Source organism: Aedes albopictus, chromosome 2 (assembly GCF_035046485.1).
Source record: "Aedes albopictus strain Foshan chromosome 2, AalbF5, whole genome shotgun sequence".
In the NCBI taxonomy this organism is placed as follows: Eukaryota; Metazoa; Arthropoda; class Insecta; order Diptera; family Culicidae; genus Aedes; species Aedes albopictus.
Window position 1 is genome coordinate 78,682,426 of NC_085137.1, and position 15,269 is coordinate 78,697,694.

The 15,269-nt window shown below is 39.6% G+C and overlaps 1 long non-coding RNA gene across 1 annotated transcript; it reads right to left on the bottom strand.

Moving 5' to 3' along the window:
* Positions 1 to 14,399: 14,399 nt before the first annotated feature.
* LOC109414200 (uncharacterized) lies at positions 14,400 to 15,052 on the bottom strand. The gene is made up of 3 exons (XR_002131047.3): positions 14,761 to 15,052; positions 14,628 to 14,693; positions 14,400 to 14,561 (listed from the first exon to the last, which is right to left on the bottom strand). It is a non-coding gene; the product is annotated as an uncharacterized LOC109414200 (long non-coding RNA).
* Positions 15,053 to 15,269: the final 217 nt, after the last annotated feature.

Sequence of the window (15,269 nt, forward strand, 5' to 3'; positions counted from 1 at the left end):
AAAAGAGAAATTTATGATTCTTGCTTGATAATTTGATTGGAAACAAAAGTTCTCATGTAAATTTTTACAATAAAATTAAAATGTCTGGCAACACTTTCGTCAACCTTAATGTTTACATAGGTAGAATTTCAATTGAAATAAGGATTATAATACAAAAATTTTAAACTTCAGCAATTTATTGTTATCCATTCTAATAAATCTATAATTGATAAACTGGCAACACTGTAGTATTATTATTTTTTCATAGTTTTCTATTCTGCTTGGACTAAATCAGTCCAAATCACCATTATATTGCATTGAATTATGTTTTCTTAGCGAAACTTGTAAATTGGACTTATTTAATATATTGGAGAAAAAGGGTTTTCAAGCTTAAAAACGCTGTATCTCTGGAACGGCCCAAAAGACCTCGGGGAGTTAAGCTTTTTCGATTGGAAAATGTCTGATAAACACGATGGAATCAAAATTTTTGAAATCAAAATATACTCATTCGACGAAAAATCGACTTTAAATTTTAAAATTGAAAAATAACATGTTTGGCAACACTGTATCGAAAAAATAATATTTTTCCTGGATTCCTCCATCAATTTTCTTCAAAAAAGCCGAAGGTCACAAATGTGTATATGTTATAGTTTCAAAGCTATAAATTAATAAAAGGAAGGGAAAACTTGGATTTTTCTTGTATTGGCAAAGACGAGTGGTGCTGCCATGGGCCGAGGGGTGATCCGATCGGCACCAAAATTTGGATTTTTTCTTCCTCCATTTAAACAAACATTCCAACAAAATTTGGTCAAAATCCGTGATGGTCGATAACACGTTTCCACTTTTTCTCGGTCACTTCATATGGAATGACCCCACTGCGTCCATTATTTAAGAATATTGTGGTGAATTTTTGTATAGTGAGAAGCTGAATTCTCCGTTTCTGCAATGAAATGGTGCGAAAAGCGTGGGTATTATGATTCCTTGCCTAATTTAATGCTGTTTGAGCAAAACTTTGGGCAACAGTGTTGTTGTTTTCTCCATTTCTTGCAATGTAAACAATACAGTTACCCAAAGTTTTGCTCAAATAGCATTAAATTAGACAAGGCATCATAATACCCACGCTTTTCGCACCATTTCATTGCAGAAACGGAGAATTCAGCTTCTCACCATACCAAAATTCAGCTCATTACTACAATTCTAGTACTACACCGAACGCGTCCTATTGGAAGTTTACTTTTAAATCTTTTTTTATGACTCCGACATACAAAGCTAGATAAAGAATGGATGGCTTCAATAAAAGGAATTTCTACTAAAAAGGATTCTAATCATTTAAACCAGAATGCCTGTTTTCGTTTTTAATGCGCAGATAAAATGTTTTCGTTTCAAATCACCATACTCCAATGTCATAATCATCAAGCGACCGATGGCGGTGGTGGCGGCAGCGGCGTTAAGAGCTCTCCAAATTATCGAAGCAATTAAAAATTAATTCCTCTTGTTTCCGTAGCTAAAGATTCGGTTCCATCCCCGGCGGCGCTGCTGACTGGCGTGACGTTGTCTATCGTCCAGAAAAAGCAGCGGAATCAAGCAACAAATCGACACTTCCACCGTGGCCTGCCAGCCCGTTTCTCCGAAGGAACATTTCAATTAAAACCAAGAAGATCGTTAATCATCTTCAGCGACTTGAAAGAAAACCAAGTGGGTGGAATTCCCGGCGAGGGGAAGCGGGGTGGCAGTCGACGGGGTTTCACGTTTTCAGCCCTGATCATTGGCACGAACAAACAACCACCAGCACCAGCAGGGTTCACCAGTTATGGCAGATAATAACGATTGAATTTATGGAAAAGTGATAATCCTTATCGTTTTTCCAGTCGACGCAGCGCTCCAGCTCGAGCTGGTAATTAGTGGCCACAAACCATTTCCCATGGCTGCAACAATGATGAGAGGGCAAAGGCGAACGCAAACCCGAACAAAGACAACGACCCATGGAACATGAGCCATCACAATTGTTGAATGGTTTTGTCATGGTGATTAAAAAGCAACATCTTCTATTGTGCCCTTCGTGTTCGGATGGATGAGCGAGTTTTAAGTTAAATTCATCATGGCAATTTGTTTTTCCAAGCAGAAAGGATGAACCAGCATGATAGTACTTTTAGAGAGGTTCGGTTTTGAAGATGCTTTGCAACAATTAGTAACATAAACTGTAATTTATGCACCAGAAACCCTACACAAAAGTCATCGCTTTTAAATAATATACGGGAAACTGATGATGCATGATCCTTGGGAAGACTTGTTAAGAACAGTTTTCTTCTCGCACATTTTTTTTTCCTAAACTACATTTAAACAAAATACTATGGTTGAGCTACACGTGATTCCAATTGTACTGATGGTCTGTTTTCAGTCATTCAGAAATCTTTTGGACGATTCCAAAAGAGGGTCAAGTCTACCCAGGCTCCCCTATGTACAGAAGTAGACATTCGTTGAACCGATGCATAACTTTTCCTATTTTTGTCACAACTAAAGTAATGTTATGTTCTTTTTTTCAATTTTTGGAGGATCTTCTAAGTAATTTTTATTAGCTAATGGAATGAAACAACATATTATTATTTGTTTCGGCTGTAAAATTCAAGACAAATAGAAAATTTGGCTGGACATTTGTTCATCCGAATTGCATAATTTTGAGAATTACATGATTAAAAATATCAAGTTTCAAAACATATCCAACACAACATTTATGTATGGTAACCAGGGGGAACGACACTTCATTTGCTAATCATAAACATCATACATCATTGGAAAGTAGTATCAATCTCGATACTTGATACTTGATGGGCTACAACTCGTAGCGGTAAGTCTACGCCGAATGAAGTATCCGCCTCCACTGGCCTCGGTCCTAGGCCAATCGCTTCCAGTCGCCCTGAACGTTTAGAGTCCTTAGGTCCTCCTCAACTGCAAAAAGCCAACGTGTGCGCGGTCTTCCACGAAGCCGACGACCCCTTCCTGGTTCTCTGCTGAATATAATTTTAGCTTGTCGTTCTTCCGGCATACGAGCTAAGTGTCCAGCCCACCACAGCCTGCCGTGTAGTATTCGCTTCACTATATCCATCTCTTTATATACTCGGTACAATTCGTAGTTCATGCGACGCCGCCAGATGCCGTCCTCCAGTTTACCGCCGAGTATTGTTCGCAGCACTTTACGTTCGAAGACTCCAAAAGCTCTCCGATCAACTTCTTTCAACGTCCATGTTTCATGACCGTATAAAGCTATCGGAAGAATCAGAGTCTTGTACAACGCGAGTTTTGTCTTATCTAGGAAACCTTGTGAACCCGGTGTTCGCTACTTTCAGTAAACAAGAAATGGCAAACTCGCGTGTCCTGCCTCGAGCCTGTGTGCTTGTCAACAACGCAATAGTTGCTACACTCATCTCTGAACCTACCACCAGAGATGTATGTGCTATCACAATCGATGTATCTGTTGGAAACCTCAACAGGAAATGTATGTCTATTGTTCGGCTTATTTACCGCATGATGAACTATCCCCTGCTTTCAAACAAGTCATCGCATACTGTACTTCAAAAGGCCTTCCGCTAATTGTTGGGAGTGATGCTAATGCTCACCATATCATCTGGGGCAGCTCAGACATTAACTTGAGAGGCTCCAGTTTGATGGAGTACTTAAGTAGTACAGATTTTGCATTACTTATCATAGGCAACCGCCCAACCTGCATGGTATCTGCTAGAGAGGAAGTGTTAGACATTACGCTTTGCTCTAGTAGAATTAGTCACGAGCTGACCAATTGGCATGTGTCAGATGAAGAATCTTTATCTGACCATCGCTCAATCTTTTTTTGAATATTTAAATGCTACTTCGCAAACATTGCGTATCAGGAATCCCCGGTCAACAAACTGGGATCTTTTTACTGATTTGAATGTGGTCAAATTTCATGTATACTCACCATCCATTGACACTCCAAGTAATTTAGATGATGCCGTTGATATTACAACGACCTTCATCATGGAAGCTTTTGAAGAAGCATGCCCTCTACGGTCTGTGAAGATCACAAGAGGAATTCCTTGGTGGAACTCTGATCTGGCGAAACTCAGGAAACAATGTAGAAAGAGTTGGAACAGACGACGTTCGGCTGGTTCGGAGGCTTTCAGGTCGGCTCGCAAGGCCTACAGGAAAGCTCTCCGGTCTGCTGAACTTTTGTACAAATATTTCCAGTTTGAGTGAAGTCAGTGGGCTAAATAAAACTCTTGCGAAATCTAAGGATTTCCGAGTGAACGAACTTCGTTTGCTAAATGGCGATCTGACTTCCTCTGATGAGGAAGTTCTGGAATGCTTATTCAGCACACACTTCCCTGGATGTGTGGATATTACATCTTCGGATGAACCTGATGTCTTTTCTTGTAGTTACGATTCCCTGGCTTCGGCTCGGAGTATTGTAACTATAGAATCAATTGAGTGGGCACTTAATAGATTTGCTCCTTTCAAATCTCCTGGGGCAGATGGGATTTATCATGTTTTGCTTCAGAAGGGATTTGATTATTTCAAACATGTTTAAAAAAAAAACACTTGTTTGCAGTTTTGCTACAAAGTATAATCCCAAATCTTGGCGGAATATTACTGTGAAGTTTATTCCGAAAGTGGGTCATGCGTCGTATGAAGAAGCAAAGAGTTTCAGACCTATCAGTTTGACCTCTTTTCTTCTGAAATGCTTAGAACGCATTGTGGATCATCACATCCGTGATGTTCATCTGGCCAACGTGCCTCTTCATGTGAACTAACATGCCTTCCAATCTGGTAAGTCCACTGTGACTCTTTTACACAAGGGTGTTTTCGATATAGAGAAAGCATTCGCTCAAAAGCAATCTTGTTTGGGTGTTTTCTTAGATATCGAGGGTGCCTTTGACAATGTGCCTTTCGATGCCATATTGGAAGCCACACGGAGTCATGGTATATCTCCAATGATTTCCAATTGGATTCATCAAATGCTCAAAAACCGATATCCCTTCTCGACATTGCGTCTAGCAGGGATTAGAAAATTGAGTGTTTGTGGATGCCGCCAAGAGAGAGTCTTATCACCGCTTTTGTGGAATCTCGTAGCAGATACGCTATTGAGCCAACTCAATAATAAGCTATTTTACGAGACGTTCTACCGGTGGGCCGCTCATTGTTATTGTTTACATTTGATGTTTTTGTTTTCGCGAAAAGAAGCATAGCATTTGGTGAGCGCCAATCAGGTTTAAGCTGGCAGAGATGTTTCGGTTTCTAATGTGGCATGTATCAATCTCCCGAGCTGCATCATGTCACTAGCAGATGAAAAAACATCCCCACGGTCTACGGGTATTGATTATAGTGGACGGATTGACGCATTTTCGCAGCTAAATGAATCCCGTTTGTTGGATGGGCCTGTATCATGCTATGCTAGCGAAAATATAAATAAATGGGCCTAGCGGTTGGACTTGAAAACTGGTAAACATTAAAAAAACAGCAGATTTGAAACGTCTCATAAAATGCCTTATAGCGGTTTTCCTACTTATGGTTTTGCCGACGACTACCTAGCATTGTTAGTTGGTATGTGTATCACCACCCTTATCGACCTGATGCAAAGCGCCCTTCAGGTAGTTGAGGGTTGGTGTCACCAATATGGCCTTTCGGTTAATCCGAGTAAAACATCTATTGTTCTTTTTACGGAAAGGCGAAACCGTAATGGCGTTCGATCTTTGCGTCTCTTTGGTTCTGAAATCGATGTGACTGAACAGGTAAAGTACGTTGGAGTCATTCTTGATTCCAAGCTTTCCTGGACACCTCATGTTGAGATCAGAATCAATAAAGCTTGTATGGCCTTCGGGCAATGCCTTTGGTACAACTTGGGGTATAAAACCCAAGTATATCAAATGGATCTACACAACTGTTGTTCAGCCAATATTGGCCTATGGATGCCTAGTGTGGTGGCAAAATGGCGAAATGAGAACGGTCCAATCAAAGTTAGGCCATCTCCAAAGGATGTGCTTAATGGCGATGTCTGGAGCGTTCTCTTCAACTCCCACGGCAGCGCTCGAAGTTCCCTTTGACGTTGCTCCACTAAACACTCATCTCAAACAAGAAGCACTTTCTTGCACTTACCGTCTACGGGTACTCAGTCTGGATGTCTGGAAAGAAGTATTTCAGACGGCATCGTATGTTACACTGATCGCTCCCTTCTCGAAGGTCGAGCAGGTGCTGGTGTTTATTCTCGTGAGTCAAGACTGTTTCAGTCTTACTCACTTGGTAGACACTGTACCGTTTTTCAGGCCGAAATCTTTGTCGAACTCAAATCGAGGAACTGAATTCAGCATACGCTGTTCACCTTGTATGGGTGCCCGGCCATTCTTCCATCGCTGGAAATGAATTCCAGAAATGTGTCTAAGTTTGCTGAAATTTATCATACATCTTTAAATCTTAGAAAAATTTGTACACTGAGGCTTTTTTTAAGACAATAATGGTACCGCGTAGAAAAAACGCGTAAAAAAAATGCGTAAAAAAACTGCGTAAAAAAAAACCGCGTTGTTTAAAAAAAAACGTCGTAAAAAACCGCGTTATTTCAAAAACCGTCGTAAAAAAAGTCAAGTCACGTTAATGTGAACCTGACTATTTTGCGCATGTTTTTGAAATAACTCGGTTTTTTACGACGGGTTTTGAAAAAGCGCGGTTTTTTACGCGGTACCGCGTAAAAAAACAGCGTAAAAAACTTCAGTGTATGGCAGTTTCGAAAAAATAAATCTATTTTGCAAATAAATAAATCAGCTATTTTAAATCAATCGAAGTTTTCAAAATATTGCAACAGTTTTAAGGCTACATTTTTAGGAATCAGCAATTTGTTTAAGATTAACTTATGAAGTTTTTTTTAATATTTGTATATTATGAACGATAAAAAGTTATTTTTTGATTAATCATCAAAAAAACTTGAAAATATGGCCTTTTTAAAATGCCACTTTCAAGGTTCGATGAAAACATCACATTTTTAGGCGGATTGATATATTTTAGAATCTCAAACTCATATCCTCCATCATATAAGTTATTATTGGTAAGTAGTATCAGCCTTGACCAGACCCTTATTTACTTGCTTTGTTGTCAATGCGAAACAAATTTGAAGGTGTGAGAATGGGTCAATATATTCTTATTATTATTTTTTGTATACATTACCAAAAATCATATTCCTGTGATCAAAGAACGCTTCATTCAAAAAACGCAAAAGTTTTTGAACAATTAATGTGGACGTATGCACATTTTGACCCATTCTCAACGACGGTTCACCCAAATCTCTATTTAGGTAGTGAGTCAGGACTTCCTAAATAGAATTTTTACCTAAATGGATTCAGTTCATTATCACAATTAATTTCAAGGTTTCAAAGAAGTTTGAGAAGGGCAAGTGGCAAATGCAAAGGATAGGGAGTCAAGGCTTTCAGGTGTAAAGGGGGAGGGTCAGAGCGATTTCAAGGGAGTTTTTAGGAAGGGGGGAGGGTTTAGAAGCATTTCAAGGAGTTTCAGGGCGTTTCAGATGTATTTTATTTGGCTTTAGAGGCGTTTCAAAGTGTTTCAAGACATTTCAATTCGTTTCAGGGCATTTCAGGGTATTTCAGGAGGTTTCACAGAAGTTTTAGGGAGCTCCAAAGGATCACGGGTGAATTTCACGAAGGTTTCATGAGTATTTCAGAGACGTTTCAAAGCGTTTCAAGACGCGGCAGGGCGTTTCAGGGCTTTTCAGGAGGTTTCACAGCGACTTTAAGGGCCTTTAGAGACGCTCAGGTGACTTTTACGGAGGTTTTAAAGGGGTTCCAGAGCCGTTTCAAGGCGTTCCAGGGCATTTCAATGGGTTTCAGGGCGATTCAGGAGGTTTAGTGGGTCTTAAGAGATTCGCAGGGAAATTGCACGGAGATTTCATGAGGGTTTCAGAGGCGTTTTAAAGCGTTTCAAAGCGTTTCAATATGTTATTTCAAGAGGATTCAGAGTGGATTTATTGGGGTTCAGAGACTCTCAGATACATTTCAGTTTCAGTAGCCTTCGTAGATTTGCAGATCTGCATTCAAGGGATTTCTTGGAGACCCATAAAAGATTTTCGAACTAATAACTTGATAGATCATGGTTACCTGAGGTTGTGTGAATATGAACCTTAGTCGTAAATCTCTTAGAGACAACCAAATACGTTAGTAGATCCGATGAGCTATACTCAAGGAAGTTCGTGGAGATCCTCAAACTGGCAATAAACTCACCACTTGACAGCACATAGCTACATGAGGCTGTGTAAGCATAAATTGATTACGCTTGTAGATCAGATGGCCTTAACTTCAGGGTGTTCTCGGATACCACTTGATAGAATTTAGATGCCTGAAGCTGTATGAGCATAAACCTCGTTTATAATGCTCTCAGAAACAACTAGTAGCCCTCGTAGATTCGATGACCTATACTCAAGAGAGTTCTTGGAGACCCTTACAGATTCTTTGGACTCAAAACTTGATAGATCATAGTATTTTTTTATCTGTATTAACGAGATTTTTAGCCCTAGACTGGTTCATCTCGGAAACCACGCTTTACTTCCCTTCCGAAGGAAGAACTCACATTAAGTGAGTATGTCGGGAGTGGGATTCGATCCCAGGTCCTCGGCGTAATAGTCACGGGCTTCAACCATCACACCAGATCCGCTCCCTATCACCTGAGGTTGTGTGAGTATATACTAGTCGTAAATCTCCTAGAGTGAAATACGCGTGTGGATCCGACGACCTATACTTAAGGAAGTTTTTGGGGATTCTCAAGCTGTTAACAAACTCACAACTGGACAGCACATGAGGCCATGCAAGCCTAAGTTTCATTCATAATACTCCAATAGATCACTGATTACGCTTGTGGATCAGATGGCCTTAACTCAAGGGATTCTCGGATATGCTATACTATAATAGAACCAACCACGTGATAGAACATAGATGCCTGGGTCTGTGTGAGTATAAATCTCATTTTTAATGCTCTTAGAAAGTAGCCTTGGTAGATTCGATGACCTATCCTCAAACTGACAACGAACTTACCACTTGACATCAGGCTGTGTAGGCATAAATTTCTTTCACTGATTACGCTTGTAAACCAGATAACCAAAACTCCAGGGAGTTCTCGGATACTCTTAAACTGTTTACCCTTAAACACTCCGCAAACGTCCCTAAACTCTTAATTCTGTTTTTTTTTCGTAAGCCAACATTATCTGTAATCTTGAGTACCTAAAAGGAGTACCTAAATTCCATTTAGGTGTTACGTTACCTAAATGGAGGGACCTAAATAGATTTTGCCTAAATGGGCCCTACCTAAATGAAGGTTTCAGTGTACGTTGTTTTCCGGTTTGTCCCGGAATCGGTACCGGATTTCCCTGTGTTCAAATTTCGGTAATTCGCCATTAGTGTCCCAGATTTAAATATAAGAAACCCATATCTATCGTACCTGAAGAACTTGATCTAGTTGCAACAGAATCCGTTTCCTTATTGAGGAAAAACTAATCATTCTCTGCAATAAAACTCATTCCATGCTTGTCTTGTTCAGATTGTATCTCTCAGTCAAATGTATTACTCGACGCGCTGCTAGTACGAAGGACCCGTTCTCGAGGAAATGAGCTTTTCTATCACCATTGTCATCCTAAATGGATTCACATGGATATAAAATCATTTCCTGGCACTTGAACTGCTAGAATAGTGAATTTCATTCCGGCATAAATAAGTTTGCACAAGTGCCCCCCTCTCTCCTCTCAATGCTCCTGGATCCTATTGTCGACTTTCTGAAGTGCCTCCCACACTACCGACCCTGCCTGGCTATATCACACATATGCTCTTCCTGCTGCTGGCTGCTCAGCCAAACAGCACTGCAGCCAACGGATGCGACATAAAATTCCTCTTAGCTTGACGAATTTACGCTTCCTCCGATGATTTTCTCTGTGTCAACACAAACGGATGCTCTTGCCCCCCACCCGCCCTTCCGTCGTCCTCGGCACCACCCCACCCGACACGAGTCATCACCCGTAATCAATTCCATACGATGCTCTCGTTGTTCCTATTCTTTTTTAATTTAAAACTTTTCCCATTTCACCAACTTTATTACATCCGATGCCAAGTCGACAGCGACGCCCCGGTTCAAGAGCGAGAGACAGACAGAGACAGAGTGTTAGGAGTGGAAAGCTTTATCACTTTATTTCTTCAAATACTGCTGGCTGCCGCTAGCTGCAATTGCACAGCCATAATTTGAGAAAGCTTCAACCTCTTGACGACTGCGAAAGGGACAATGTTTGCGCGTACCACTACTGTTCCATCGAGTGAGTGGGGTGCCGGCGAAGGATGCGATGCCGATGGTTCAATCGATGGATGGATAGGTGGGAAATTGAACCTCACTTGTCACGTGAAATTCCGATCAAATCTTCTTATGGAATGGATGGTGGATGGTGCATTCCGAGAAGGATATCGACGAGCGGCACTGTGGGATTGTCCGGAGGTGAGCGCGGTTAATGCAGCAGGAACCCAAGGAAATGTGTTTGCAATCAAGTGGTCTCCTGGTGCTCGCTTGTTTTCACCACACTACTGCGATGCTACTCAGCTGAACTGGGCTATGGCGACGGTTGTCGGTTGTGGGTGCGCTGTGGAGGAAATATATATTGTCTCAGAATCCGTTGCACAGTGGGACAAAATAAAACAATAGGAAATATGTTGAGCGGACTTGGTGTGATGCTTACAGGCTTTTACGTGGTACATCCTTTCCTTTCAATGATATCGTTTCTGTGCATTTGACCGAAATAGCGGGCGAAAAACATTGAAATTTTTGGATTTTCTTAAATTTAAAATTAATGCCCCTTCGCTTTCGAAGAACTAAGAGGGTCAAAATTTCGTTTCGTTTCGTTTACACCCAACAAACATGATTGCTGTACTGTGGATTAATAAGCAACTCTTAAGCCTTTTTTTTAATATATTTGCTGAATAAGCTGTTATTCAGCTATTATTGTTACTTGAGTAGTCGGGAGTAGTCAGAAATGGTGAAATTTAGAGCTGGACAGAGCAAAATTTAATTATTTAGCTGGACCGTGTAATTGTCATGATGAACATTATTTTACCACATTTTTTACTACAGACATTCCATCTTTGTCCCACAGTGCATATTGATATGACACTTTCCCCTATATATCTGGACTGATGGAAGTATCCAATCCATCTGGCAGCTGTCACTACTCTTCTATAAGACTTCTACCCTGGTTGAAAGACGTTCGACGTTCAGCTTCTTACGGCTTTGAGCACAGTCAGCGGCATACTCTAGCCTCCATGAATTTACCGATGTTCGCTCTTCTCAGAATCTAACCACGCCGCTGAACCTGCTGCCATAAATTCTTCGGCTAAGAGAAATTCGAACGGAACGGAAAAGGCGATGCACTATTCCAGGAGAAAACATGGGTTTCGAGAAAGTGTGTACAATTTCTATGCATATGAATTTATCCTCTGCTGCTCCACAGCTCTAGATTGCAGCTTCAGAACGATGATACACAACATGGGTACATGGACTACGGAGTGCGCAGAGACTCAGTCACAACCAGAAACGAGGTCGTCGGTGCGTTGAAAGTGAGTGAACGATTCTGGGTTGATATGCTCTCAAGCATCTGACAGCTGTTTCTGCCAGAAGGATGCAGTAGGTACATACATTGTACATGCAGTGCAGTCAGCACAGTAGTGTGTAAGAAGAAGTGGTTCTACTCTCGAATATGAGCCTGTCGCCCGGATGTGATATGAATGTTGATTTCATGATGTTGATGTGAAGTATTTTCCCATCGCTTTCGATGATGGAGCGCAGTTTGCGGTTGTTGAGGTTTTAGTAGGGCGATGAGTCGGATGCGTGGACAATTTATCAAGGGGAAGCTTGTGGCTTTCAGATGCAGAAAGTGGTATCGATTTTGTGGTGGCGAATTTTCAGTGGAAAATATTTTAAGGGAATAAAGTGGTACAGAAGCTTTATGTCAGAAAACCCGGTAGTTAACTCGTGTTGTGAGTACACGCACCATGGACATGGAAAAAACAACACGCCTAACCGAGTACTCGGAAACGCAATTGGGCAAAAACTGGACAATTTCATATCATATGATACGAAGTTCCATAATCGGATTCACAGCTATCACATGCAAATGAGTCAGCTTGCAAGATAGCTGAGTCGGCAGTGGCCAGTCAATGCTTTGACCAGCATGCTGCAATTCTGCTTGGACAGATTTGTTAGATACTTCACCACCCTGATGACTCAGAGTACAATACAATTTTATTTGACGACATGACTCCAAATTATTCGAAAATTGTTTGTGCTGACTGGTAACCCAGCTGTCAATCTGAAGATTTACCCAACACTTTGAACGGCTGGCTCAGGGCCAATGAAGTCATGTGATCAGTGTTGCCACATTTAAATCTGTATTTTGCCTTTCAAAAATCTTTATAGGGTAAGAAATCAAGCTTTGAACTAGTCAAATTGTAATCTTAATTTGAACCATTTCAAAATTCATTAAAACGACGTACTATTCAGGCAAATATTGTCCCGAAAAACGTGTTAAACAGCTTTCCGTAATATAACCTGATAACATGGGCTTTAAAAGCATTGAAAAAAGCGTTTTTATCATGGAAAACAGGCAATTGAAAAATCACTGTGATTTCACCCATTTCCCCCAAGAGAAAGCTCATTTTCGGTGCACTCGTACAGCTCTTGCATTGTATCACACGCAATATGTGAACACGTCAAATGAAAGCTTATTTATCGTAGAATCAATCAACCGAATAATATTCCGCATTATTTGTTATAAAATTATCAAATTTAAGTGATTCTTACTTGGAGAATGTTATCTTAAGTTGAACCATTTGTAATCTAAATTTGAACTAGTAAACGGGGGTGAGCTTCTAGTGTTGGCCTGTAGATTGCGCTAGTGGTTGCTTTGTTTAATCTTGGGGGATGAAAAAATCCAAATTTTGTTTCCAAATTCCTAAAGAATTTCAAACATTCTGAGTTGAGATTCCACTGCCTAATGAAAAATAGGTATGAGAATTAGCAGATTCATGTGATTTTTCATTGTTCAGCATGGAATTGGCTGTTTTGTGAGTTGCTCGAGCTGCTGCCGTCAGTAGTTCAAATTAAGATTAAAATTGGTTCAAATTATGATTACGATGGTTCAAATTAAGATTAAAATCATTGTTGATGAAAAATCGAATATTTCAATGAAATTCGGTGCGAATACAAACTTTTTACCATTTAACAGAAAGCTTATACCCGTGGCTTTCATGTACATACGATTTTGCCATAGTAAATTATTTCCATGTGGGAGAAAAAATCACTTCAAATTTGCACTGCTTCAGAAAGCCGCAATTTGGTTCAAAATTTGATTACCTACCCTAATCTGTATCACCATTTTTTTGTCAAAAATCTGTAAGAAATCTGTAATATTTCACGAAAAATCTGTTTAAAATTCTGTAATTTTTTGAAAAATCTGTATAATCTGTATCATTTCCAAAAATCTGTAATAATGGTATAGGGTAGCGCACCCAGAAATCGCCCAGTTTATGTGTGAATTTGTCTTCCACAGCATAAAAATCATGCTTCTAGAGCAAGTATATCTCATATTTTTCCGATAATATGTAAAAACGCATGTATTCTTTATATTACGGAACAAAAAATACAAATAATATTGTGTAATCTTAATTAAATGGTTTAATTAAAAACGACCTCAAGGTCCCTAATTTCGACCCCCGTGATCCTATTTTCGCCCACCATTGGAACCAGTTTTCGCCCACTTTGATTTTTTTTTTGTTTGAACATACTTTATAAGTTTTGTTGCTTAAGATAATGGCATTTCTATGTAGGAAAACTAAAATAATAATGTATGACGTCAAAATTATTGATCGATGTTGCCTGATGAAAAATACACCATAAATAGTCGGCAAGGTATCACCATGACAAAATTGCTCATATTTTCGTCAATTTTCCATTTTTTTTAATCAATGGAATGGAATACCTTATTTGCTACTAAAATTTTTCTTCCATTGAACAGTTACCAAAATGAACCGGTGAAGCAATCTTTTTTTTAAATAGGGTGCAATCGATGGAGTACTAGATCAGAAGTAGTGAGCTGAATTTTGTGTTATTGTATGCTCCATGTCTTGCATGTTACACCACACAGTGGACCGGGTTCATATTAATTTGGCCGAATGCTATTTAGCCGAAAGTCATTTGGCGTATTGCCATTTGCCCGAATACCGTTTGGCCGAATGCCGTTGGGCTGAAAAGAAAATTGTGAGCTTGAGTGATAATGTCACTGTTTTCACTATCAGTAAAATTCGAAAAAAACAGAAAAGACGGAAAAAACTCTGTCGAAATTTTTTACCATTTCAACGCCTACTGTTAAACAACAAGATGCTACACTTTCGTTCAGCTTCGATACAGCTCAAGCTGGAATATATTTCGGTTTAGATAAGCATAGATTTAGAATATTGGACTTACAATTTAGTGTAGACTTGGTGACGTAGATAAAGTTCGATTGATGGCTTCTCAGATTATGTTGGTCACTGTTACCATAGATAATAATGTGGTTGTAATTACCATTGAATTAGGAATGTTACTTAGACTCTTACATTCAACTGGTGTCTTAAATATAGAAAATAGCTATTGGATGATCACTTTTAATTCAATCGATATATCTGTTTGGGAAATATTTGAGGTTAAATTAATGAACATAGTAAATTGAGAGAAATTCTGCAAGCTTACGGTTAACATTGGTAACGAATTCAAGTATGTTAACGATTTCACTAAATTATAGTCTTAGATTGCTAATTTTTGAGTAAATATACCCTTAAAACTTCAGTAATTTGATAATATATATTGCTTAGACACGATTCACGCTATATCATCATTGTTGACCAATCTTTGTTTTTATCCTATCATTCTACCTTGCTATTGCAGTCGTAGGTTAAACCTTATCATCACAGCAGTTGGTGTGAGTAGCTCCTACAGAGCCGTACTCAGACAACGGTGCAGCGTTGCCAGACTGTGCCGCAACACCTACTAATCCCTTAAACGGTAAAACTAAAAAGAATAGCGTATGATTCGAAGAAGGAAATATTTCTGATTATCATATTGGACACATTCCAAGCGTTACATTTTGCGCGAGAATCAAATTTTTGCTTAAAAAATTGTTATGATGTTAACAACATGCTAACCAGCGCATCAAGCGATCAGATTTGACTAGAAGACTTAATTTATGCTTTGGGAATTGT